At 40.9% G+C, this 25,590-nt stretch overlaps 1 long non-coding RNA gene across 1 annotated transcript in view; it reads right to left on the reverse strand.

The window, feature by feature from the left end:
* Window positions 1-213: 213 nt before the first annotated feature.
* LOC128939313 (uncharacterized) overlaps window positions 214-25,590 on the reverse strand; it is a 30,268-nt gene continuing 4,891 nt past the window's right edge. Inside the window, exon 3 of the long non-coding RNA XR_008483211.1 lies at window positions 214-282. This is a non-coding gene — a long non-coding RNA (uncharacterized LOC128939313). The remainder of the gene's footprint in view (window positions 283-25,590) is intronic.

Raw genomic sequence — 25,590 nt, forward strand, 5'->3', positions numbered from 1 at the left:
GGGAGGGATGGAGGAAGGAAGGAAGGAAGGAAGGAAGGAAGGAAGGAAGGAAGGAAGGAAGGAAGGAAGGAAGGATGTTTCTGTTTCTAATTTAGATATGTGAAGAGCAAAGGACAAACCAGTTCCTGGTCTTGACAGATCACAACATAGGAGGAGAGGAAGAAAGGAGAAAACAGCTTTTCAGCTCTCCTGCAAACAGCTATGATTAGGCTGCAGCATGAGACATGGAGACTTTTTCTTCTCTCTCTCTCTTTCTCTGGACACATCAAGCAAACCAGTTGCCTGGAGAGAGAGATAACATGTGTCACCTCAATAAATGCTGAGCTTTATACCCATACTTATTTAGTTTACTCAGTTACACAGAGTAATGGTTATTGTTAAGTCATCTGCAGAGTGCACATTAAGCACAGCCATAGCTCTGCACAGCCTTAGCTCTCATGCTATCTCTGTATAAGCTGGAAAATAAGAATAATGAGTTAATTTAATATATTTAAAAGGAAGATGAAGATGAAGATGAAGATGAAGATGAAGATGAAGATGAAGATGTTTGTTTCTGTGGCTTCTTGGAGACAGCCCTGCCACAGCCTTGACTCTGCAGGGGGGACAATGGCTTGATTTCAGCACAGAGTGGGTGATTCCTGCTGAGAATACTGCTGTGGCCGGTCCAGCAAGAAATGTCACTGAGGTCAGCAAGCAGGCATGAGGTGGTAATCACTTTCAGTTGCCACTAACCTACCTGGATCCTAGCCAGAGACCTAGAAATTGAAATTTTTGCAGGCTGCTAGCTGTCCCTTTAGCTGCCTTTTACTTAACATATTTCAAGCTGTGGAACAACAGAAGATGAAAAAGTCAAAGCCAAGCAGATGTTGCAGAGATGATAAAGAAAGAGTCAAGAGCAATGGGAAATTGGGTTGGCAGGAAAATGATGTGGAGATATGTAGATCTCAAAAGGAGTAATTTCAGATGTTTGTCAGTCACTGTTTTTGGTTCTGCACCCATCCCACATAGTTTTAATAGCAAAAGATCATAAGCAGTGTTTGGTGCTCAACTATATAGTGCATTTTTTTTCCTTTAATGCAGCTGACTTTCTGATTCGCAAAGCAAAAGATTTTTTTTTTGGTTGGCAATTAGTAGTGCTGTGGTGAGTCACTGCTCTGCTGGTGCTTCACTGGCTCCCTTTCTTCCATAAATGCTTCTAAGAATAACTGCTATAGAAATAACTTTCATCCAGGGGAATAGCCCAAAATAGCAAATTCTATCCCTAAAAGTTATCAGACTGATTAGTCATTAGCAGAATATTAGACTGGAAAGAATAAAAGCCTGAAAGTAGATAACAAATATGTTTCTTATCAGTTTATTTTTCACTGTGATTTATGCTTTAAAAGTGCAACAATTTCAGTAAATTCATGTTTCCATAGAAAGGAAGTAGAAGGAGATTGTTTTCCTTAAAATCACTTAATACCTTGCTAAAATCACATGTTGGGAACATTGTGCTTACAAGCAAATAATTCTGTCAGAAATAAAGGGCTTACGTTTCATTGTGTCCTAACCCTGCTGGGTTTGTTGGTTTTTTGTTTTTTTTTTTTGTTTTTTTTTTTTTTTTGTTTTGTTTTGTTTTGTTTTGTTTTGTTTTGTTTTGTTTTGTTTTTTGGAGGGTTTTTTTGAAAAGGAGTACCCAGACCAGCACATGTATCTTCTCTGTGCTGAATTATACAGACAGCTATAGTGCTTTAATAACTCATGTCACTCCAGTGACACCAGCAGAACTGGCAGAAATTTTTTTCTAAAAATCTCAACACACAAGCCCCTTTTCAGTATAGTATCAATGAGAGGAGGACAGAAAGTGCTTTGTGCAGCTGAGAGAGTAGTGCCCAATGGACTAAACTTCTGAACTCAGCTGATCTAGACATAGTTTTACATGGTCCTGTGCAGCTCAGTGGAATAGCAGCTCAGTTTCTTTAGGTTCTGTGCTTTAGATATCACAGTTGATTTGCTATCATGATGTTTGGCAACTGGCTAATCTCCAGGGATTTAAACCCAATGACATTTTATGTGACACTTTTGCTACTTTATGTAGCCCCTTTGGAAGGCATGAAAGCATATAATAGGCATAGGTTATTTATTTAGTCATCCAATAACTTCAGAGTTCTCTCCTCTTCCTCTGGGCTCCCACAATGAAGAAGCCCACAACGTTATGCCCTCATGTGCAGTGGGGTCTCAGTTCACCAATGTGTGAGTTCAACTCTCCCTTCTTTTACAAATAGATTCTCAAATCCAGACACAATATAGAAATAGGCCCATCCTCACCTAAAAAAAAAAAAACCAAAAACAACCTGTGTAGGTTATAAAAAATAACTGAGTCAAAGCAGCTGATGCCATGAGAAAAGCCTCTTAGACCAGAGGAGATAGAGAAAGGGCAAATGAACAAACGTGGGCAAACACACAATGAAGGATTGGGAGTGGCCCATGCCATTTTCCCTGCCACCTATGATCTACAAAATATATGTTATGTTCCCAGGAACTGGGCAGGGGGTAAATCACAGCAAAGAGAAAGATACACTTCTGAGCTATCTCTCTGTCTCAGTCTCTTCTCTGAACACACTCTGTGTTGTTGACCTGCTTAGGAGGGCTGAGGATGCCAGCGGCATCCTCAAGTTGTCATGAATTGCTCAGTTCACCAGCCCGCGGCTTGCTGTCCCCTCAGGCACGCTTCAGACATAGGCTGGCACCATCCCAGGCAAGCTGAAAGCTGAGTTTAATTTCTAACATAATGATTTATTCATTGTAGTATTGGACAGTGGTACAGACTGACAAGCCTGAAGTTTACACCTTGTGGTGTTTTTGAAGGCAGGTTACAGCTCTGTGCTCCTTCAGCTTGGCAGCCTTGCTCACTGGCTTATATGCTCAGCCAGGCTAGCTGATGATTGCATCAGTTTGGTGCTTTGCCTCTTGATTCCTAAATCACAGTGCCTGCTGCTATGGCAAGTTCTGATATGGTGTCTCCTCACAGACCAAACATGATGCTGTCCTCACAGTTTCTTCTGTGTGAGTTCCTGGTACAGGAATGCATGCAATTTTGAAAATTAAGGACTAGTAGGACTGTGGTTAGTAGTGGTGATGATTCCCTCCAGAAAACTGAAGGACTGGTCATGGCAAGGGCACATAAGAGCAGCAGATATGCTGAGATGCTAAAAAAAATTATGATGGGACAAATAACATTTGTTTGAGATGCCAGTAGCATCTCTCCCAATTAGGATATATTGGGTTATATCTAGGGAGTGAAGGGAAGTACAGTCAAGGTCATTCATTCCATCAGATTTTGTGTACTGGCTGTATAAAGTAGATTTAATAGGACTGTGAAGTGCTGTATCACTGTTACCATTTCATCACAGTTCAACATCTGAAAACTGGAAATTAAGACCTGTCTCTGCATTATCCCTGGGGTCAGCACTGACATATTTATTCTCTTTTAATTAGTCAGCCAACTCCAGACTGGGTCAAGGGAGGCTGGAAGGGAGAATCTCAGAATGAGCATTTAAATCCTGTCTTACTGCAAGGGGATAAACAGAAGGGTATCTTTGACTCTCTGACCTCCAACACTGTGTGGACTCTCCTAAGCATTAATTCCCACCACAGCATTTGCTGCAAAGGGATACACACACTATTAACTCTCAAAGAGAGAAGGGCAGTCTGAGAGTGACAACAGAGCATGCATGTAATTTTATTTTTGGTTTCAGAAAAGGCAGGCCAGTCTGGGTGTGGATGCACTGGCCCATCCCATTCCCACTATTTTTGTGGGGGTTTCCCCTCACACAGATTCACTGCCCTCACAGATTTGTACTGGTACAGAGGTCCTGAGGCTCCTCTCAGGCAGTGGTAGACAGAGGTGTCAGTCACACAGCTCTCCCATCCCACCCTGCCAGCAGTAAGGAACCACAGCACCAACAGGCGGTGAAGGGGAGCAGCCTCTGCAGCTGGCACAGCAGGTGCTGGAAAGGCCATTTTGCTTACATTATTGCATTCATTATAAGCTCATCCCCAATAATGATGTCATATGCAGACTCTTCACACTTGTGTGCAGGGGAAAGGACTGGGGAGGGCATAAAACATACTGAAATTCTCTGTGAATTTCTGTTAGGTGTGGCAAGGAGGGGACCAAGTGGAAATTGCCCTCTCTCCTTTCCTCTGCACAGAGGAAAATTTTTAAGGGGAAAAAAACCAAAATAATTAAGCACTACAGTGATTTGCAAAGGTACTTCAAACATGGGTCTGGTTTATATCCTCAAAAACCAGCTAGAATAGGAATTTTTCACCAGTTGGAAGAAGATAATGAACTATTGCAGTTGTCTGAAAAGAAATGGCAAAGTTTTTTCATTTTTTTATTGACTGTATTTCTGTCCATTTTATGTTTGCTTCCTATAAATATTCTGGCAGAAAAAAATTACTGTCAAGAATGTACTTCAGCACAGTCAATAGTTAAGATTTTTACTGGTAGCAGATTTTGAATCCTTTAAATTTCTTCCAAACACTTTCACAGACACATAATTATTCAGTAGTGTCACAGAAATACCATGTGAATAACACATTAAATCCAAACTTGTTTGATTGAGGGGTTTTGAGGTTTTTTTTTGTAAACCTACAGAAAGATGCTCACAAACAATCAACAGTTTTTGGAAATTATTCTCAGAGTAAGTTAAAATGAAAAGGAAAGAATATTCAAGCAGATTTGTGGACAGGAAATAAATGGACGACATGTTCAAATTAACTACTGAAATTTTTATTGCTGGAAATTTACTTACTAAATTTACTGGCAACTATAAATCTATGAAGTATCGATGTCTCAATATGCTAGGTATTTTAAAATTATTCTTCCTAGTCTTTATCAGAGAGATTTTTACTTAAAAGGAAATGTTACAAGTGAATGCAGGGCAAAAAACCATAACAATTTTAGTGACACTGCTTTTTCATAATTTTAAACAGTGTCTTCTAAGCTACACTTTTTCTATAGTTGTGTTACCATTAAACCACCTTATCACTGCTATTCCACATGGTGCACTGGACAGCCCACACTCTCTGTGGGTTTTCCCTGACCTTATGCGGCTTCTGGTGGTGTAGGTCTATCATTCTCTCTTATCTCATAACTGAGTGCAGACCTCACAGCAGCAGCGCTTCCTTCGGCAAACTATTGATCATGTCAGTCTCTTCTCCCTTCCTCCCTGTTCCCTTCATCTTTCTAACCTTTTCACCGATTTACTTGTTCTTTTCCCTACTACATTAAAACACGCCTACAGGCTGAGCCCTTTATTCTTTCTTATTTTACAACTCTTCCTGTTGAGTTGGAAAGTCTTGACAATGCATGAAAAGCTCCTTCAGGTGAAGAGAGGCTTCTGTACATAACAGCTCATCATGCCATTTATGCCACAGAGGAACTTTGGGGCCCTCTGCAATGCAGCTTCGGGCAGATTGTGCAAAACAAACGAGACAAAATACATACACAATTATAAAACACATGTGCCTTGCACCTAAGTCAAATTAATTCAACTAAGTAAATTAATTGAAACTGCCAATTCCAATAAATATATAGAAATTTGAGAAAAACAACAAAAAAAAATCAGTTATATCTTCCCACACTCACATTTCATAAAGGCAGGCACCTTCACACTTTATCATATGTATTGCATGTTACTTTTCTGGCAAATAGCCTGGAATTCAAAATAATATATGAGTTGCTAATTTATTTTAGGGTGTATAGATCCATTTAGGGGATTGGCTATTGAAACACTGCTCTTATCCAGCCAGTCTATAACTAAACTGATTAGCTGTGTACCATGCAGACAATGACAGCACTGAACGCTATGAATTTAAAGAAGTAGCCTACTTCACAGAAAAAATTGTGGGAGTGAGCTAATACAACCTTGGGATGCATAGCAGAAATCTACTGATGTGATTTCTGGTCTGAAAATTTTTCTGACTATTGAAGCTCTTTGTGATTTTCTGCAGGTTGCCAAAAGGACAAAAACTTAAAACAAAAGTTCAAGTTCAATCTCTGTTTGACTTCCTCTCTTAAAACAAGAAAATCAAATATTTTTTTTCAGTTTCACATTGTACTTCACACTTTGTTGTGAATTTGCCCCTCTCCATATTCCTGTCATTTTCTCTGTGTGATTTGGCCTGGGGGTGGAGGGGTTAGAGAAACAACTTGAAAAGAAAATCTTAGGTAAGCCAGGCAACATTGTACTGCCCCAAATAAATTCTGTGCCCCTTCTCCACAGGGAGACATTGAAGGTCAGAAAAGAAGTTTCTCTTGCTTTTCATAGAAAAGGATCATAGAATAATTTTGGTTAGAAAAGACCTTTGATAACATTGAGTCCAACCACAAATGTAACACTGTCAAGTCTATCACTAAACCATGTCTCAAAGAACCACATCTACATGTCTTTTAAATACCTGCAGGAATGGTGAATCAACCACTTCCCAGGGCAGCTTGTTCCACTGCTTGACAACCATTTCAGTAAAGATTTGTTTCCTAATATCAAATCTAAATCTCCCCTGGTGCAACTTGAGGTTATTCCTTCTCATCCTTTCATTTGTCACTTGGCAGAAGAGATTGTCCCCCAGCTGACTACAGCCTCCCTTCAGGCAGCTGCATGGTGTGGTTAAACTTCCCTAAGCCTTCTTTCCTTCAGGCTAAACAACCCTAGATTCGTCAGCCACACCTCATAAAAACTGTGCTCCAGATGCTCCTCCAGCTATGCTGCCCTCCTCTAGACTCCAGCACCTCAAAGTCTTTCTTGTAATGAGGCATCCAAAACTGAGCGCAGGATTCAAGGTGTGGCTTCATCAGTGCTGAGTACAGGGGGATGATCACTGCCCTCCTGGTCCTGCTGTCCACCCTACTCTTGGTAAAGGCCAGGATGCCTTTGGCTTTCTTGGCCACCTGAACACCTTTGGGCTTACAGTCAGTGGATGTCAGTCAGCTCCTCCAGATCCTTTTCAGCCAAGCAGATTTCCAGCCACTCTTCCCCAAGCCTGTATTTCAGCCCAGGGTTGTTGTGGCCCAAGTGCCTCATCGTGTTGGACTTCATCCAGTTGGCTGTGGCCCATTGATCCAGCCTCTCTGCAGAGCTTTGCTCCAGCAGATCAACACTCTTAATGTCATCTGCAAATTGACAGAGGGGGCACCTGATCCCCTCACCCAAATAATGGATAAAAACATTAAACAGTAATTGCTCCAGAACAGAGTCCTAGGGAACACCACCAGTGACAAGCTGGTTTTAAGCACATCCACCATAATTCTTTGGGCCAGGCCGTCCAGACAGGTTTTTACCCAGAGAAGAGTACAACCATCTAAGCTATGAGCAGCCAGCTTTTCTGGGAGAATACTGTGGAAAACAGTGGCAAAACTTTAGTAAAGTCCAGGTAAACAACAGCCACAAGTCTTTCCCTCATGCAAGTGGGTTACCTTCTCATAGAAGGAGATCAAATTAGCCAAACAGGATCTGGCTTTTCTCTTCCTCTCCAAAGTGGCTTGTTGCCTTATGTCTTTTTGACCACAAAATTAATTAATTCAGAGCCTGACTTCCTACCATATTGCAGGTAGGAATGAGAGCTCAAATACTTCCTAATTGTCCTCAATTTATCTCTATTTCTCTAGTTGGAAGGCTTTTATTTCCATAGATAATGTTATGGTTGACTTGTTCCTGCCACTATTCCAAGGCTTCCACAATCTCCCGTGCCATTGAAGTCAATAGGAGCTTTGCTATCAAATGAGCTGCAAGCCGGAGGCAATCCATAATTATTTAACTCCGGTTGCTACATGGAACTTGCTCTGTAACAGCCACTGAATTATTATTCTCTGCTAATCTGTAGCTGACTAAAGACTCGGATAGAGTATTCCTGAGCACTCCCTGTTCCCAGGGAGGTTAATCAAATCACAATTGCTCCTCTTTTATGTCAGAAATGGGTGATGAGATAACTTAAATCACACAAAATTTAACCTAAATAACAGGTCCAAAAGAGACAAAACCATGGATGGGTGTCTGCTGTGGGCAGCAGAGTCAGTAGCACCAAGGCTATCCACACATTTAGCATGAGGAGTAACAGCAGCAGCAGCTCAGAACTCCTCCACAGCCCCCGCTACCACAGCACTGTCTGATCACCTCCTGCCTGCATCGCGTCTGACTAACAGCCAGCTGCCTCAGCCCGGGCTCAGAAACACTGGCCAAAAATTCATTTAAACCAAATGGGCCCTCATTACTCTTAGAGTCCTCTCACTGCAGCGCAGCATGATGCTGGGACTAGGTATTATTTTGTTTTAATCAGTGCTGCTGATATCTGAGAGACGAAAGGGAGGGAGAGTGAGAGGATTTCACTGCAGTCTTTAATGTGGCTCTAGTGAGATGCTGTTATATATTGGGCTGTGTCTCAGTATAGGGGCTTGTTTGACAGGCCCTGTCATCATCTACCTCCAAGATTATCATTCATGCTGCTGGAAAGACAACTTTATTGGACTAAATATTGGCATGTGTCTGTGTGGCCCACACAGGTAAAGACTCTCCCTGGGCCATGCGTCTGAGTCACTGTGCGTGGGTGTAACAACTGCACTAGTTATTATTAATCTCTCTGAAACCTCTTTACAGTGATTAAGGGAGTACTGTATGAAAGCAATCTGCTTTGTGGGCTCTCGCCAAGGAAGACCCACTAAGCAGATTTTGTTGGATCCTCCAGCCAAACTGCTCTTTTCTTGGCAACCAAAATGTGCATCAACATAGATGTAATGTCAATTTCCAGCATTTTTGTAATGTACTTTATTCAGATTATTTGGATGCTACACAAACCACTAATTCAAATCACAATATTTAACATTGCCAGTCATTTTTCTGATGTGCCAATGTATATAAACAAACCTGAGCAGGAGACAAGGTCACATTTACAATATATCTAGAAGGGAAAAATAAAGTGTTCTTTTTTACCTCCAACCCCCTTTTTGTGACTAAGAGACCTGAGTGAAGGATTTCAATGGGAGATGAATGGCAGGCATATGTCAGCGGGTGATGGACTCCCTGCAAACCATGGCCAGAACTGCTCAGCAAATTGCCAGGGATCTGCTCAGTTTTTCTCCTAATGGGGCAGTTGGGGATAAGAAGAGCCAAGCCCTCACTGAGAAAGCCATGAAGCTCATGTGACATGGAAGGTCTGGTAACCCTGGTTTTGGATGAAAACAGTGATCACACAGAAAGTTTTAACCTATGTATAATACTAAACAGGGCTGGTAGCTAGTTTGCTTAAGTCCAAGGAAGACTCTAGTAGGTTTATATATATATATAGATATATAAAAATACATAAACCTTATATATTTATATATATGTGTATATATATAGTAGGTTTATATATATGTATATTTATAGTAGGTTTATATATATATATATAAATCTATCTTTTAGAAAAGCTCAACCTTTTTCTCTCTTCCCACATCCACTTCTAGCAATAGATCAAAGCCTGGGTTTACTATTGTACTATGTGCCTCATGACATCTTGTCCTCACATACCAGAAAGTGACTGTCTCTAAAGCAGTAAGTAAAGCACAGTAAAATAGCAGCAAACGGAAGTTTTTCTATCTTTGTCTTTCCCAGGAGGGTTAGGCTGAAGAAAACTTAGACACTCTGAAGGATGCAAAAAGAAGAATGAAAAAGAAGTCATCTCAAGAAGGGAGAAAAAAAAGAATATAACCATAGGCAGAATGTCAAATAGATATTTGGAATTCCAAGTGTTACACTAGCCTGACTGTACTCAACTTTGACCACCTCCAGCAGTTTTAATATCATCAGTTTTGTGTCATTAAGTAATTAATGTTGAGGTGATGTGCCATTTTCTTCCATATAACTTGCATTCACTACACATTATATGGTCATCATTTCAGTTTCTATTGTATTAAAGTACTTCACAGAAGTCAGTTCCTTTCTGACTTAATATATTTAGTGTACATGGGTTGTGTTGTGGGTATTTTTTTAGTATTTCCAGAGAGCAAGTGATCCAAAATACCCAAACACTCTGAAACACATTTCTTCCGTCTAGAAGACAAACAAGCTTACCCTTAAGAAAACAGTAAAGAACAGACACACAGAAAACCCTTTACTGGCTTAACAGGCCCCATGTCATAGTATTGTAGAATCACAGAGTGGTTTGGGTTGGAAGAGACCTTAACAATCATCCCGCTCCAACCCTCCTGTCAAGAGCAGGAACACCTTTCACTAGACCAGATTGCTCAGAATCCCATCCAGCCTGCCCTTGAACACTTCCTGGGACATTAACATCTTCTCTGGGAAACCTGCTGTCTTGGTTTGAAAATACAGGTGTATGCTAAGGAAGGCAGGACCTTCTCTTAAAATGGAAAATGTAAACCCCCTCCCTTTGAATTATTATAATTTTGAAGTTAAGGGACTCTCAGGCAAAGATATGGGAGTAGGAACAGCAGTTCTTTATTTGGAAAAATAAAAGTAAAAATAAAAATGTAGTAATACAAAACAACACTGACAGAGTCAGAATACGACCTGACACCCTGTGGGTCAGGGTGTTGGTGGCAGTCTGATTAAAGGGTGGCTGCAGTCCTCCCAGAGTGACAGATGTGGTTCTGTTGAAACAATGATCTTGTAGAAAGGTGTCATTTTTTTCTGAAGGTCCAGTGGTGGTATAGATGGGCCTGGTCTTCTTCTGGGAATCTAGTGGGAAAAAGCTACTCCTCTGAGAGCCCAGTGGGAAAAGGCTGACTGTGGTGTTCCAACTCTCAGATCATATCCAGATAGGAATTTCTGGCTCCTCCCCTGGGGTGGAGCAGCTCACAACGGGATGATGTAATTTTCTCAGTGGGACTCAGTGGTCCATTAACAGAAGATATTCCTGGAGGGAGGATTGGTTGTGAAAGAGATAAAGAAAACTGCCCCACCTGCTTTTAACAGGTGGCCCAATTAACAGAAGATAACTGCCCCACCTCTAACAGATGGCAATAGAATACACACCCCCAGCCACATCTTGCATTTACCACCTAAAACACCTGTTCAGTGCCTCACCACCCTTACAGAACTTTTAATCTAAACCTTCTCTCTGTCAGTTTGAAGCCATCCTCCCTTGTCCTGTCATGGTCTTGTAAACAATTTCACTCCACCTGTCTTGTGGTCTAGAAGGCCACAGATAGGTCATCCTGCAGTCTTCTCTTCTCCAGGCTGAACAGTCCACATTATTTTCCCCTTTGCTCACAGGAGAGGTGCCCTTTTCCTCTAATCTTCTTAGTGGCCCTCTTTTGGACTCACTGCAACAAGCTGATGTCTGCCTATGCTAAGGGCCCCAAAGCTGGGTGCAGAACTGCAGCTGGGGTCTCATGACAGCAGAGCAGAGAGGCAAAATCCTCTCCCTGCCTTTGATGCAGCCCAGGGTAAGATTGATTTTTCTGAGCAAGTGCACACTGCCATGCCATGTCCAGCCTCTCATCCACCAGCACCCTCAAGCCCCCCTTGGCAGGCTTTTGATCTGCTCATCCCCAGTCTATATTCATAGTGGTTCCCCTGATCCAGGTGCAGGACCTTGCGCTTGGTCTTCTTAAATCTCATGAGATTCCCATGCAGCCACTTTTTGAGCTTGTCCAGGTCCCTCTGGATGGCATCCCTTCCTTCAGATGTGTCAACCATACCACCCCACCTGGTGCCTGAGGGTGCACTTGGTGATGTCATATTCTTCTGCCTTTGTGTACATAACCACGAAATGACACTGACTAAATAAATTTACATACAGAGGGGTATTTGGCTGTATAAAACTGTGCATCCGTGAGTGACTTTCAAAAAGACATATGTAGGCAGGTATCAGCCTGCTTCTACAGCAGACAGAGGAACTATCCTTGCTTTACCACATTTTATTCAGTGCCAGTTATCCCATTGTAGTTTCATCTGTTTTGTCAGTCTGCTACAAGAGTCTGCCTAGTGATGAACTTGCCCCTCTCTACTGTCCACAGAGGGATGTACAGTGCAACAGGATGAAATATCTTCTCTGTTGTGGCTGTGGTCCTTGCAATAGCAAGCAAAACAATTTTGGGCAAGCCTCCTTTCTTCCTCCTAAAACATCTGCAACATCTAAAAACAGTAATGTCTGTTAGTGGAGCCTTGAGCTGATGATATTTAAATGAAAGACAATTTCTGAACTTCAAATAATGTTGAAGAAATAGGATGATGAGGAAAAATTCTTCTTTTGGCTTAGGAAAAAACCCAAATGCATGTATGTGCATTAATGAAATAACACTATCCAACACCAGTCCTTGATGAGTTTGCCTGTTAATGGTGGAGGAACAGGGGAAGTATTAATGACCCCTTGACCTCCACAGTAAATCCACACTTGAAAGGGAGGGGATTAAAATGTCTTAAAAATCATGTGCCAGAAACTGAGAAAGCTTAACATTTTCCTTATGCTGATGTCAGATGACTTTCTCAACCCCTGCATCAATTATACATAACTCCAGCAGGTTAAAACGGAAGGACACGAGTGCTGGTATGTTAAGGTAAGAGTTCTTGTAACAAAACTTTAGGTCTCTTGACTTGGCATGGCTCCACCTCACTGCCTTTGTCCAGGGGACTGCTATGAAACATCTGAATTGTCTACACAGATTATCACTATCCTCTTCTCCATTTTCAACAATTTTCCATTTTGTGAGTGCAGGAGTACACAAACATGTGGAAAAGACCCCTTCCAGCTTTACAGACCACTTGTGCTGAGCTCTGTCAGTTCTTCTTCCTGAAAATGCAGTAAGAATTCATCCAAATCACCAGCTCTGCTTAGCAGCATGAAAACAAAATTAAAAAGAAAAAATACAAGCATAGTTATAACCTACCCTTTTGAAAGAGGAGAAATATAAAGCTCTACCAAAGAGTATACAGAAAAAAAAGTTCAGTGTTGTAAAAAGGGGAAGATATATTAATCAACATGCTAAAATGATACGTGTTAACAATTATAAGGAAATATTTTATAAGATGCACAGAAATAAAATAAAAAATCGATGTTCAAATTATCTAACTCAGAATCTCTCAAGAAGACCAAACTCTTTTGCATGATAATAGCAAATGTCTGTGTGACACCAGTAAAACCTTGTCTGATATTACAATAAATATGAAGAGGAAAAAACATTACCCTAAAACATCAGCAATCTGCCTTTGTTCCAGTAATAAAGTTATTACTTCTGTGACTAACACAAATGACTGAAGATTTTTACAGCCACCCTGTCTGCACAACACTCAGCTGCAATGAAATTGCCTTCTTACTCCGGAGAGACAGAAAATTTAACTTGTAGGCATCCGAGAGCTGCTTGCACAGTGCCACATTTGTACTGGGGAGAAAACAAAAGAACCAAACCAAGCTCACATTTTTTGTTCACATAATTTCAATTCTTATAAAATTATATCCACCGGAGCTTGGAAATGTAATTTACTACTTTACATTACTATACATATATATATTTATATATATTATACATATTATATATACATATTAAAATAGATATAATTGTAGCTATTATATAAATATAAATAAGTGATAAATTTGATTCCTGGAGGAACCCCTCCATTGCCATCCACTGAGTCTGAAACCAGCTGCTGCTTTCTCACCAAATTGGAGGCAGATTCAAATCTTTGTTGCCTTGGATGCTACATATTTCTGAAGTAGCATCAACTACTCCAAAACCTTTTTTGGGGAATTCATAGCATGTGTTGCTCCCCTAGGCTGTATACAATGACATATAAGCTTGTGGGCTGTTGTGGCTCACTGACTGGTACTTCTGCCATCCATAGTCACCTTGAATGGCATCTCACTGTATGAATATTCTCCCTGCAAGGAAAGTGACCACCTGTAAGCTCTGCAGCATGTTTGCAGAAAACCAGCATGAGTTCTTCCTGGTGGGGAACCTGAGCACTCAGCCACCATGGGTGCTCACCAGCACACTTAGAGGAATATACTTTTTTTCAAAGCCTGGCTGCAGAGTCTGAACGAGGAAGGGCTGTGGGCTGAGGCTGCATAAGGCCACATTGTGAAAAAAGACTGTGCAGTGCCAACAGCTTAGAAGATTAAACAGAAATCATATCTAAAATATGTGAAACAAATATACTTCATGCTGTAAACTTTTGAGTTTGCTTTAAAAGCCATTTCATTCAATTAGTCTATTTTCTATTTTTAGTGGGGTAAAAATATTTTCAATAGAAAAGTTATCTTCCAAACAGAAATGTTATTTTTCCCTTTGCTATTCTTTATCTATAAGGTGTTTGTATTTCTGAATAAGGCACTATAATATACAACATGTCAGAAGCAGTACACATATCTCAGAAAAGCTTCAGGACAACAGGTGGATGAATTCTTCAAATTAACCTAGAGATCATTTTCAGGATGCTAAATATTTTTCCAGTTTGAAAACTCATTATGTTTTGCCATATGTGCAAGGTAGATGAGGGACTGAAAATGGCTTAATAGCCACATTTTTGACAAATAGCCTTTATCAACAACAAGAAAAAAAAAAACAAACTATAGAATATCATGAAGACTAGCACTATTCTAAATTGTACATTTAACAAAATGGAAAGTAATTGTGTCTGTCTTTGACAACCATCCATCTCCAATATTAATGATTCTCAAAAAGTCATACAGGAGTGTTTTATCTAAAATTCCTTTGAACAGCTTCTCTACTGTCTTCCCACATAAGAAGACTTGGCCCACTCTGCTATGCAAGCATAGAGGAAATTGGTAGTGCTTTAATTTCTGTGTGTGCTGACGTCGTTGCCTAAAGATATTCTTCCCTTTACCCAAGGGCATATACATCTCACCTCCATGAAAAAATCATATTACAACAGGACTTTACACATAATTTAAATAGAACAATATGCCCTCTTTAACTGAGCAGGATGAAGCCCCATTTGGACATTTGGAAGGCACTCAAATGTCCAAAGGTTTGAGGAGTGGATCCTACAGATTGTGTGAAGCTTGAAAGAGTGTCTTAGGGCAGACTTTCTAAAAGGATGGGGACAGCCCTGGAGCACTGGGTTGTGTGCAGCCCAGAAGGCACCAACTCCATTGCTTCCCCTGCTGCCTGGTGAGGAGGGAACAAGAACACCCCATAGGTACAGCAGAACGTGAAAGAGGTGATATTTTAATGCTGTGAGCACAGACAAAGCTTGAACAGCCTCTTTATGCCTCATACTCTGCTCTACACCAGTGCCCAGATTCAGCTCCCTTTCAGCTCTCGCTCCTGCAGTGCAGAGTAGCTACGAGAAAAAGTGTAGGATCCTGCAGGACATAAACAACACTGCTGCTACTCTGGGTTATGAAAGCAGCCAGGAGTTGTTCTTCCCAACCTCAGGGAGATACAACGGTCATGGAAAATAATTATAGAAAGATCCTTCCAACAACAAAATGGTTAAAAATCCCATAGGGCTTCCAACTGTTTGTTTTGTTATTTTGGAATTTCTGGGTTGTTTTCCTTTGAATTTCTAGCTTTGTTCTCAGACCATTGCTATAATCCTTTATAATATAATCTGTTCAAGTCTCTTGCTGTGTTTCATTTGCAGCTGTACAGAGTACATAGCAATTAGCTGCTGATGTGCTGTTATCTGGTCTCTAGTCTTTAGCATGCTTTATTGTACTTTTCATTCTCCATATGCCACAGAAAGACAGTCAAAGTCCTAATCCCCTTGCACAAAAACCAGCTTTGAATTGTGGGGCCTATCACATACTGAAATGCCTGATGAACTTTCTGTGCACTTGCCCTGGTCTGTGTTTGTGCATGTGTGCACACAAGTGTATGTGTGCCTGTGAGAGGCCAAGAGAGGGAAAGCACTCTTTCAGATCCACCTGAGCAGTACAGGAGAGCATACTGTTAGAGATTTGGGCAAATGTACCAAAATATATTGAAGAAACAAATTTGATTTGTATCTGAAAACAATTATCTTTTGTGTATCTGAAAACAAGTTTCACAACATCTCTGTAAAAGGAAAATGTCTGTGCCTCCTTTGATAATAAAGGGTAAATTTTAAGACAGGAGTGGCTACATTACAATTTATTTGGCTAAAGGGAGCTATTCATAATGGAGATGCCTATTACAAACATGGCCCCCCTGAGGTGGCCAGAAAGAAACAGTTCCCTCTGAGAGATATTTATCTCATCCTAAAACAGGAATGAAGTAAGTCTGAAGCACTGTGCTTTCAACATGTTTCCTTATCTTAATTTCTGGCTTCTGGAGGGAGACAGACATTACAGTCTCAGATATAGAGTAGAATCATCTGTGGAGAGGTGACCCTCAGGTAATTTCCACCCTACATGCCAAACTCATAGAAAACTTGCACTACAAGTGAGATTTGCATCAAGGTCATCCAAGTGCCAGACACAAGCTAACCAAAAATAAATCTTTGTCCAGTAATACAGGGCACAGGTGTGAACAGAGCTCTGTATTTGCAGTGTGGCATATTAGGAAAAAGAAGGACAGTGGGAAGAGGGGAAAGAGAAGGATGCTATTTTAGCAATAGGACTTCCCTCAGAAGCTCTTGGAAGCCTTTACCACAGTGAAATTGAGTCTCCTCTTTCAGCCTCACACACAGCAGAATCCTATGTGTGCAATCTGGAAGCCAGGGTGAATTTACACTATAACTTCCTACAAAGGAGGAGAGACTTAAAACCCTCCTGGCTGTTATCACAGCAGCTGAGTTTCAAAAACAGAGAGTGGAAGAAAAATCAGGGAACCAATATTTAACGGTCCTTGAGACTGTCTTCTGTCCCTGCAGCCCTCAAAACAAAATGGTTGGAGAGACTTTGTGTCAGGGAGTTTGTGCTGGGCACAGCCTGGTCACTCCTCTCAGCACAACCAGGCAATAGGGATGGTCATGGGCTGGTCCATCCATGACTAAAACCAGGCACAAGCTGGCACTGTTTTCATCGGATGATCCACATACCCAAAGTCGTTTCTCACCTCCTAATCAGTTTCCTGGGATTCAGCTGAGTTGTTAGCAGAAGATTACATACTGCTACCTCCACCAGTGGTGTCCAATGCCAGCAGTACTCAGGTGCCCTCAGGAGTATTACTGTTTCCATAAGCAATGAGAGGAGAGGGTGAGCTTTATGAGCTGGATATTTTATTATTTTGTGTCTGTAAGAAAGGCTGTTTGCGATACTCAGGTAAGGCAAACACAAGATGTTCCTTAGCTATATGGCACAAAATACAACACAAACCAGAGGCACAAAAATATAAGACCCAGCTTTGCCTTAGTTGCTACCCTCCCATCCCTTTACCTTCTGATGATTTTTATGTAGAGGAACACTCATATTTTTTTTCAGTCTCTTTGCCCTTGTTTCCTATTTTTTCTTCCTAACTTTGTTGCCAAAAGAATGTACAGCTTTGCAGATGGTTAAAACCAATTTTCAGTTGCAGACAACTACAGAGAAAACCTGCATGGACCCATCTTTCCCCTTCCCAGCCAAGGAGAGCTGACAGAAAATAGGAATTATCCTCTATGTTTGTGTGGCCGTGTAGCTGGATTTGAGGCACAGCACAGAGTTTGTGCTTTGTTCTGGTATTCCCTGGGCAAAGAGGCTAAAGGCAGTTAGACCAGCTTGGTCCTCATCTCACAGCCAGGGTGATGGACCATAACTCCTGGGAGATAGCAGCCTTGCCCTCTCTGGGGTCCCGGTAATGTTCATTGCTCTCATTTGGGAGCAAGACAAGGGTTGAGGAGACACCAAGGGCCACCAGCCTCTGTGCCCTAGGTTCTTCCAGGCACTCCAGGTCCTTCTGATTTGAAGGCTTTTCCTATCATCACATCTGCCTGTCTCCCTGCCCTGTTTTGTCTTCTCTGCTCCTTTTCTTTCTCTCCTCATGCACCCTTCCAGCACCTCCTTCCTGGTAAAATGCAGTACAGGGAGGCAGAACAGTCTGGCATTGGCCTTTCAATATATTTAAATACCAGCAATTCACTGAGCTGGAAAATTGTAAATCTGCAATTTTATTGAAAAAGGTGGTCACCCTGTTCTTTGGAGCCATGTTCAGAGACAGCAGCATAATTAATGGACCTTTATTCAACACAGAAGCAAAGAATGGCAAATTTATTAAGACCAGTAAGATGATATTTTTAATTTCTAAGAAACCAACTTTCCATATCTAGTTTTGCTTATTGCTACATGAAAAGAAAGGCTGTTTAAGCCACCCTGTGCAGGTGAAAACACTGTCACATATTTTTTTTTTCCCCTTTGAACTAACACGGGTGAGGACAGCAGCTGACACTGAGGGATTACTAATGTCTTCTAACCATGTGCGTGTGGTGCCTGCTCTGCACTGTGTCTAGACACCTTCCTAGCATTTCATGTAACAGTGTTTCAAACCAAACCAGAGGCAGACCAGTGCTGTCAGTACAGCTCATTTTAGTTATAAAGGGCATGCTTACTTGATGTGCTGCTGGGAAAGTTAAGCGAGGCACTCGAGCCATAAAAAAAGCTTTCAATTGGGCAATATAAAGAGGGAGGCACAAGCCACCAAGTGGAAAATAAAGGGGAAAGGTTTCAAAGGTAGGACAAGAGTCTTTCACATACAGGGTGAGTATAAATGAAATTAAATGAAATGAAATAAAGCTTGTCATCATCCTTTTTACAAAATGTGGGTGGACTGTAGCAGCTGTAGTGAATTATGGCAGCGCTGTGAATTATGTGTGCAAAGAGCTACTAGACAGATGACATAACTCCAGTCTAGAGGATTAAAAGGCCACAGAGCTGTACAACTGGCCACAGAAATATGGAAGGTATAATGAAAGATAAAGCACCATCTTCTTTGGGGAAACCCTTTTGAATTGGACACGGTATGAACTTAGAGTGCAGCACCTCCTCCAGAATAACTAAAAGAGCACATCTTATTATTCTGACTAAGAATACTTTCTCCCCAAATTAGCAATGCCATTTTCACAGTAACATGTCTTCTAGAATAAGTCCTTAAGCAACTAAGGAAATAAGTACTCTACAGAGAGGATGGGAAATATAGCAGCTCTAGAACAAGCTTTTAGTTGCTGGCGTCTGCTTCCCTTTTCTAGGTAATTAAGATTTCGTAACACCAAATAGAAATGGTTGGCTGGGGGCCTGACACTTCAGTGCTCTTGGAAAGAGTTCTGCCAAATAAACATAACTGAAATGCCAGGAAAAAACCTGACTTCTTCCATCCTTCCTGTTCTCCTTATTCTGCCAGTGCTGTCATTCGGTCTCCATCATTCTGTCATCCAGCATTCAAGACCTGAGTCATGTGCTTAGTCCCTCATTTACACATCAAGCCCTCCAAACACTGAGCATAGCTGAAAGGGTGTGAGCTAATGGTATCTGTAAAGAGAAACTATTAATTCAACCCCATGATATTTAAAAATATCTAGATATTTAAAAGTAGAAGAGCATTTAAATTTATTTCCTTACCTATGTTAAGCTGCATCATTTATGAATATAGCTTGTGGACTAAAACAAGATCATCTGCTGTGAGCTTGAGATACCAAATTATTATTGCCTGTTATGATCTTTACATAAATATTAGGGAAATTTATATATTAATGCTATATTTTGTCAAGAATTCTCTCTCCTGTTAGCACCACAGCCTCTTCCGGTTCTTATTTTCTGTGATCTCAGTAGTTGCATATGGTTATAGCAAACCAGGCCTGATAAACCACAGGCACTTTCATACTAGTTTCCATATCTGGGTGCAGCACTCAGTGAGAGGAGCCACTCAGGCATATGGCCTGTAATAAGCTGAGCTCCAGTGAGTTGGAACCTCCTGCTCCAACAGCTACTTGGCCATTTGTTTTCTTGCTGCAGCACTTTGATTGTTTTCCTCCCTTTGACAGAATGATGAAAGCAGCTGGAGGGTTTATGTACCACCTCTACCAAATGTTACCCATATTGCAGTAGTCAGGTAGAAAATGGGGAGATTATAAGGGAAAAGGTGCCCACTGACTCTGGAAGTCCTGAGCATTAAAAGCTTATATCCTGCTGGAAGAGAAACTAATATACATACAGACAAAACTTCCCAAACCAACTATGGTGGCCTTTGTTGATCTTTCCGGTGAGGTTGTCCATGCAGCAACTGGCAGTCTCAGTTTTCTCTCTTACATCAAAACTGGAATAATTATTTTTTCCAGTATATATCTTTGGTAATTATTATAGAATGTAGTTTAGAAGCACATCAGCATAAGGGTATTTGAATAGTTTAATCCACCTCAGTGAAAAATATCATTTACAGCAAACAGGAGACAAAGCTAGTGCAATGGCAGAATAGGAAATAAGGCTGGAAATTTTCAAACAAATGTGTGGAAAAAATTTTTTTTTGCCTTTGAGCAATGCAAACATACAACAGAAACAAGCAGGAAAAAGCTAAGCCTTATTCCTGGCGTAAAGAATGCCAAGTCATATAATTTCTGAGGAGAATTCAAGGGGACTTCGAGTAAATTTGGCCTTGTTTCCTTCCTCTCATGCCTGTATCTTAAGCACACAAGCTGATCAAACGTTTATTGCTACTGAAGATACAGGACAGCAGCTGTGTTGCCTTTTGAGCCCCAGGACAGCACAGGGAGAGTTCTACATTTGTCCTAATTGGAAGAAACTGAAAAGTTTTACATCAAACTGTTTTGCAACAGAGAGGCAAGCTTTCAGTTGCAGTGAATTATTCATGAAATGATTCTGCTTCCCAGAGAACATTTCAATTTTTCATTGAAAACCTGAGCAGGCAAACCAAGAAACTGCATGAAATGTTCAATTCTGAAGAGCCATCACAGCACTCCAGAGATGCCAGTCTGTTTCTTTGTTGGGGACTTTGCCTCTCCCCCAAACTCCATTTCCCAAATACACTGGCCAGGCAGCAGTGCTGATGCATACCTCCCCAGCTACGTGAGAAAGGAATACTGTTAATTATGAAATATGAAAAGAAGTCAAGGAGTTATAACTGTGTGTTTATATGTTGGGACTTGAAAACTTCTACCACCTAACTCTGTCATTGTTTCCACTGGATAGGGAGCAAAAATGCATGAAGAGAGGGCAATGTGGAAGAAAAATGGGCATGAAACCTTTCAACTGCAGCAGCTAGTTTGTGTTGGAAGTGGAGCGGAGCTACAAGGCCCTCCAAAAATGAACAGGAGAGTCACTGAAGGTGAGAAACCAATGAGCAGAAAAAGAGGCCACTCAGTCTTGCTCAGTGACAGCCATAGGATGTGTCAGACAACTCTCATAGACATGTCAGCTCAGCACCCAGTCTAAAAGCAGGATGCAAGTGAAAGTGAATATGTAGTGTGAAGGTGAAATTACATCCAAATAGGATCACAAAATAGTACAAAGATTCAGAAGAAAACTCTTTGACATCCTCAAGCTAAAGGTATGCATTGACAAGAAAAGCAACTTAAAATCAATTGCTTGACTGTACATTCTTTCTAGAACAAATTGCCTTTGATTTCTCCCACCAGAATCTCAGCTGGTCTTAGACAGCTGATTTCTGTAAAATTCATGCCCATTTGAGCCTCTTCCCTTAGTGAGGTGGCATATTATCTAAGGTGAAAAATACATCCTTTGGTTATGCTTAAACTTCTGTTCAAGCAGCAAATACCATGAGCTGGAAGCTTCAAAAGTGGGAATGCTTCCTCTCAGCTATTGAAAAAACAGAGGTAAGAAGTCAGTTTCATTCCTGAGATCAAAATAGAAATGGCATTTAGTTTTGAAAAGACAAAGGAATCATCTGAAGCAAGGCAAAGACTAGGGATGTTAATGTAGGGGAGCTCTTAAATGTATCTGTAAAGAGGATCAGAGATAAACATACAAAAGGAGTTTGACATATTTCTCGGAGGGAGAAGTTATGAATGACTGGATATGTTTGAAACTTGGTGTGATGACTTTCAGAACCAAAAGATCAAGAGATTCTTGATCAAGGGAATCTAGGAGAGGCAGAAAGAGAAGCATGGGTGAAAGAATATAAGCCCATAGGAAAAGACCTTTCTCTCTGTGTGTCAGAATACCTTTTTCTCTGTGGTGGGAAGGAAAGGTCAGAAATATATGAGCACCTGTCTTTGAAACCTGGGTGGCTTCCACTGATAGCATCAGAAAGAGTTTGATTTGGGCTCTGTTTGGGGAACAAGTCCTGATCAATTCTCATCTGAGTGGTCATTATGTACAAGGGAAAATAATTGGTTATCTGATCAGATAAGGAAATGCCAAACAGGATACCTGATTATAGCAGAAAGCTCATCTATGGAATTAATTAGCTTCATGATTCTCTGAGTCACATGGAAAAATGGAAAAAGATACAGAAAATTATTAGATGCTGACAAGGAATATACAGGACTGTTTTGACTGCTCCAAGTGATTCTCAAGGCACAAAGTTCAGCAGTGCTTCTAGGGCTGCTCCATAAAAGCCTGGCATACGGTCTCTCCCTAGCTTAGTGGCCAAGTTTGTCTGCAGAAAACATGGATGACATGGTCACTGACAGGAGCTCAGTGACAATACACAGGGTAGCACAGTCAGAGATCCACAACTACCCTGCCTTTGGCCATTCCTTTTCCCTCAGTACTGCCCATGCAGAAACTAGCTGTAACAGCAGAGATGTGCCTAACATAGTTGAGAGGTCATGCACCATCTCCACGTCCTGCTGAGGTTTTAGATGAGGCTGCTGCTGTGCATGGGTGCTGCCTGGCTGGCTGACACCTGTTGGCTCTGTCCCTGTGCCAGGGATCACTGGCTCAGCTGCTGCAGCTGCCCGCAGACACTGCTGTGCTCCTCTTTGGGCAGCTGACCACAAAATGACAAGTGCTATTGAGACAAGCAGCAACATTTCTTTCTCCAAGACAGCGTGCTGGCAACAGTTTCAAATTCCATGTTGAATATTCCCCTGGGTGTGTGTGTGCATTCTGTTACTTGCAGTATCTGCTTAGAAGTATTAAAGCAAAATGTCGTTGTCAGTTTTGTCTTTTTGTATTTGACAATTGCTGATGTCATTTTACTTTTGTTTGTGAATGGAAACCTGTTTGCTGCTGAGTCACAGAAGAAGGCAAGACATAATAAATACATCTCCTAATCAAACCAGAAAGTTGTGGATCACTGGAATCAGAAAGAGAGTCCTTTTTTAACCAGCAATAGTAGAACAGAAGGACCCTGTTTCCTGTGCAGAATTCCCTGTCACTCACATGCTTTGACTGATGTGAGTTGCAATCCCCAAAACACAAATGTGACTATCAAGAGCCAGTAGCAGATACTGCCCTTTATATGGAAACAGGAATAGAGGAAGCCCAGCATTCTCCATAGAGGCCCCCTTATGCAGTTGTCTGCTGGAAGAAATTATAAAATGCAAACCAGGAAGCTGAAGCACAGAATGATAATATCTATATAATTTCATATCCATCTTCTGATTTCCAGAGTGTTTATCCTTCACCCTCATAATTCCTAAGTCTTTCAAATGGGTTGACCAAGGCATGAAGTATTTGAACCCTTATCTGCATTTTTAAGTTTTAGGAAAATTCTGCTATTGCTAAGACCAGCACATTTCCGATCCACTGGGAGACAGCAGCACCACAGGAGCTGACTGTGTATGCACATGGTGTTGAGTCACTGCTGCTTGATTCTCTGAGACTGAGAGGACATGTCCATGCAGTGTGTGATGATAGAATTCTTAGAAAATTGGCAGGCTATAGAGTCCACTGAGGCATATGCCACACTTGCAAATATAGAGTCAGGTGAAGTAATAACAATAATGAAGACATTGAGCAAATGAATGAAAAAATAGAAGAGCAGGAGCCTACTACACTGTCATTGTGGAGATTAAAAGGTAGCCCAGCTGGTAGCGTGAGGGATGGAATAATAAAGCAAGATATCTGTTCCTCAATATAAATTAAAGGCTTTCTTGGACCTCTAGAATGAGAGAACAATATTACTAGGTGATCTCAGCCTTTTTAGAGACACTATGTAAACCTTCCAATGTTCTTCACCAGCACAATAAAAAATATTTTCCTCAACTCTAATGGCTTAAAAACAGCTACCACAAAGTCCTGCATGTTTTCATGAGAGAAGTGGTGTTGCTGAAGTTCTGTGGAGATTCGCAAGAGGGATCATGGTGTGCTTCTGGAAAAGGCTGGTCTCAACAACCCTAGTAGTGGATCAAAGCTCAAGATGTGCTCAAAATGATCCCTGGAAATAAACTCTCACTACCAAGACAAGTGTCTTCATGGGTGTTCTGGCTTGCAACTATTTTCTGTTTCTTACGGCCAGGTTTATTTTGCTGTAAAGGATTCACTGAAGCAGACAGCAAGGGAATGTAGAGACTTCCCTCAGGTCACAAAGAGAAGAAAGTATCATTTCCAAAACTGTAGTTGGCCACTCACCATGGTGGAAGGCTGTAGTGCTAATGCACACTCTTTTACATGCATAACTAGCAATGTAATGCCTTACAACACCTACTATTCTCAGCTTTCCCCTTTCCTCTTCTTTTTGAAGTTGCCTCACATCCAATTCAGTGCTGCTACTTCCAAAGTCCATTCCCCTGAGGAAGACCAGAAAGTCATTCTGGTTTTCCCCATTTTATTTGCATCCACAGTAATTATTCAGGCAGTAATTGAAGGGACTTTGAATATTTATTAAAACTACATCAAAGGTGTAGCACTATTTTTTCTTTCTATATGACCTGCAAGGAAACAAAACGCCCCAGATAATTGCATTCAAGTTCAGGTTATTTAGTTCCATAGCTTCCATCTGGGTATTTTTATCTACAGTGGTGATAGACAGGGTTTTGTTGTTGTTCATGGGTAATTTAGTTCTCTGCATGTGTTTCAAGCACTTTGCTAAGAAGCCACATTGTTTGTAATGGCATTGATAGTGAAGTTTCTTAACCAACAGCCCCTCTCTGAGGTCCTACACTGTCTGAGGGGAATGGTCCCAGACTCACAATTTCTTTGCAGGCCGAAAGGTACACTCTAGCTCATTATCTCAGAGAAGAACTCCAGAAGGATTGAGATCTGCAAGTTTGCTCAATGTAAGCAGCAAAGAGAGGCTGATCCCCTGCCAAGCAAGAAAGTTAAAGCTATGAGAACATCAGCCTGCTAAGCCACTTGATTGCAGACTAAGCAGGGATAAACACATTTTATTCACTGCAACATGATAGCTTCAAATAGACATTCAAAATATATGTCTGAAATAATTTCTTCTACTCACATTCTGAAAAGATGTCATTGCCTCAGTGCCAGGGGAGCATATTACATTATTCCTTTGTCATACCTTTTTCATGGCTATGACATTAATGGAATAACAAGCACAGTATTGACAGATGATTTATCTATTTATTTAAGAAAATCCATGCATTGATTAGAAAATCATTAGCATCAACTGGTCTCAGGGCTTTCTGACTGTTTATAATTCTTAAAAATATGCATATATTCTTTCAAAAAAATAAATGGAGGTATGGTTTTGTTGTTAAGTATGAGCTATGATTTTCCTTTGTTACAGGTTATGGCAGCAAACTGAAATAGATGCCTTCTGAACTCAAAAGGGAGTTAAAACTCCAGCAATTTAAAGTTTTTCTAGTGTCTGGT

The sequence above is a fragment of the Melozone crissalis genome, unplaced genomic scaffold (genome assembly GCF_028551555.1).
Source record: "Melozone crissalis strain CALT ecotype California unplaced genomic scaffold, PUWL_Pcris_2 ptg000027l_1, whole genome shotgun sequence".
Classification (NCBI taxonomy): Eukaryota; Metazoa; Chordata; class Aves; order Passeriformes; family Passerellidae; genus Melozone; species Melozone crissalis.